Source organism: Tupaia chinensis, unplaced genomic scaffold, assembly GCF_000334495.1.
Source record: "Tupaia chinensis unplaced genomic scaffold, TupChi_1.0 Scaffold000199_1, whole genome shotgun sequence".
Lineage (NCBI taxonomy): Eukaryota > Metazoa > Chordata > Mammalia > Scandentia > Tupaiidae > Tupaia > Tupaia belangeri.
Window position 1 is genome coordinate 843,385 of NW_006159674.1, and position 3,429 is coordinate 846,813.

Below are 3,429 nucleotides of genomic sequence, written 5' to 3' on the forward strand. Positions count from 1 at the left end.
CTCTCTTTCTTGCCCTCTCCCTCTCCCTCTCTCTCTCTTTCTCTTGCTCTCTCTCTGACAAGTGCATGCATCCTATAGCAAATAAATAAATAATAAATTAATTAATTAAATTAAAAAAAAAAACTCTTTTGCTCCATGAAGACCCTATGAAGAGAATGAAAAGCCACAGACTAGAAGATATTTGTAAACCACATATCCAGCAAAAGACTACTATCTAAAACATAGAAATAACTCTCAAAACTCGGTAGTAGGGACCAGCAGATGGTGTAATGGTTATGTCACTGGACTTGCACATAGTTGACTGCAGTTTGAGTCCCGGATCCAGCAGCTTGAAATTCATGCTGGGCACATGTGCATGCATGCCCAAGATCCCAAGAAAAGGTTGGAGGTGAAGGGATTGCTATGTGGCCATTCTCCCTTGGGGATGATTTCTCATTATCTGTTTCTGTCTCTCTGGCAAGCACTTGCGCCCTATAGCAAAAATTTCTCACTAAAACAAACCAAACCAAAAAATACTCAGTAGCATAAAAACAAATAATTCAGTCAGAAAATGAACAAAAGACATAAGAAGACCAGCAAAGATGATATATAGATAGCAAATAAGCATGTACAAAAATTCAAAATTTTTAACCATCAGCAAGTTAAAACCTCAGTGAATTTTTACTGCCTTCCTGTCAGAATAACTAAAATTATAACAACAACATCAAGTGTTGGTGAGATCCTGGAAAAACTAGATCACTGACTCATTGCTGGTAGAAATATAAAATGGTATAGCCACTTTTCAGAACAGTTTGGCGGTTTCTTGTAACATTGAGCAATTATCATACAACCCAGCAACTGCATTCCTAGGCATTCATCCCAGAAAAATAAAAACTTCCACTTACACAAAAAGCTCTACAAAGTTATTCACATCAGCTTTATTCATAAATGCTAAAAACTAAAAACAACCCGAATGGGTTGTTCAATGGGTGAGTGCTCAAACTACTGCATACCCATCTCATGGAGTACTATTCCAGCATAAAACAAGAAACCATTGATAGATGCAACATCCTAGAAAAAATACCAAGTGAATTATTTCTTAGTAAAAAAAAGGCAATACTAAAAGGTTACATAAATAAGGTTCCACTTACATAGTATCCTCCAAATATCCTAGAAACAGAGAGTAGATTAGTGGTCAGCAGGGTTTGGGATGGCAGAAGGAAGTCATAAATATGGAAGATGAATATGGAATGGCAAGAGAAGGAATCCTCTAGCAGTGGTATAATAACGTGTAATTTAAAAACAAGGTAAAAAAAATTATTCCAGGGACCAGCAGTTAGTGTAATGGCTATGCTGCTGGACTCCCACGTAGTCACACGCCAGGTGCATGTGTGTGCGTGCCCAAGATCCCAAGAGGAGAATGGAGAAGGGATTGCGGCATGGCCATCCCCCCTGGGGGGTGATTTCTCGTTTTCTATCTCTCTGTCTTTCTCTGTGTTTCTGGCAAGCACAAGCGCCCTATAGCAAAAACCTCTCCAAAAAGAAAAATTAAAAAAAATTATTCCAAAAAGGTATACAACCATGCATGATTTGTAGCAGAATACTTTAAAACAGTATTTTGCAAAACAATTCTGAGTTCTCTGCAATTCCTATGTTCTAGTGTTGTTTGCAAGAGTCTGACAAGAGAACTCTTTAGGAAGGGCTTATAATTTGCATAATAAAATAAATCATAGTAAACAGAACCATATCATAGCATAGTACTAAGAGTATGAAGTTTTGAGAAGAGTAACTAGGTTTAAATTGTCTTTGCTACTTCCCGGCTGTGTTATCACAGGAGAGTTATTTAGCCTCTCTAATCTGCATTTTACCTACCAGAAAATGAGGTCAGTCATAATATCTAATTCACCAATATCATGAGAACCAAAGGAAAGAATACAGGTATTGCACTTGATATAGAATTGTCAGACAGATTGCACTAAACTCAAATATGTCTTATTTTTATACTTGCTGTGACGTTTGTCCTGATGGTAGTAGGGATTGTATTTAGATTTAGAATTACAGTTTAATGCTAAATCTCAATTCACTGGAACGAAGATCTCTCTCCTTTCTTACTCTCTCCCCCCATCCTTTTATTATATGAGCACAAACACACACACACACACACACACACACACACACACATACACACACACAAATTCAATAAATTTAGGTTAGGGAATTGTGACAGGAAAATTCATTTAATTCTTTTCAGAACCACAAGTTTCTATCTCATTCCATGGGAGAGAGATCTTGATATGTCACAAGTTAAGGTGTAATACATGGGCACCCAAATTAATGTGCCACATTTCTGATGTGTCTTTGTGCTTTTGCAGAGACATTTAAAGAATCCAGAGAAGCTTCCAGCTGGTCTCACTTCTCATATGTATTATATTAAATAGTTCAAACTTAACATTCACTTTTCTTTAACACTCATGATGACACTATGTGGTAGGTATTATTGACATCACTTTTTAGATGAAGAAACAGGCTTAGCAAGATTAAGCAACTTGCCCAAAGTCAGAGAGTTAAAGCAAAACTTTAAACACACATTCAATACCCCTAAAGCCATTAAACAAGAAATACATAAATTTTTGTAAAGATTTTCCTACTCTCTTGTTCCTGAGGTGGATTGCCTAATACAGACAGTATTTCACAAGATAATAAGTACAGGGACCAGCAGTTAGTGTAATGGCTATGTCGCTGGACTCCCATGTAGTCGACTGCGGTTCGCATCTCGGACCCGGTGGCTTAAACACACGCCGGGCATGTGTGCATGTGTGCCCAAGATACCGAGAGGAGAATGGAGGAGAAGGGATTGCGGTGTGGCAATCCCCCCTGGGGGGGGGTGATTTCTCGCTTTCTGTCTCTCTGTCTCTGTCTGGTGAGCGCATGTGCCCTATAGCAAAAAATCCTCTTAAAAAAAAAAAAAAAGAAGAAGATACTAAGTACACTCCCTAAATTTAAGACTTGACTTATCTAAAATTAAACCATTTGGTAAATGGCACAGAACTGATTTATTTGTACACATTTGGATAATGAAAATTGTATTTGCCTTGTAAATTTAGATTCTGGTATATTATTTTTGTTCAAATATAATAGACTGCTTTATGACCAGATATAAAAACTCTTTGGGTTCCCATAGGTGTTATCAGATTGGGTTAAGGCCTTGAACCCTAGTATGAAGCAAAATGTCATCCTAAAAAGCATATACTATTTTGATTCCTAACTTCATCAATTTAATAATAATCTTCCTTGTGCTATTGCCATTATATACCTTAATCCCCAGTCTTTTTAGGAGAGTACTTCTAATAGTCCCACTTCTTATGTGAAGAAAATAGTATTTCAAGAAGTCATGGGGACCCCCCCCGAACGAGGCGGCGGCGGGCGGAGGGGTCCTGTGCCGGCCCACCC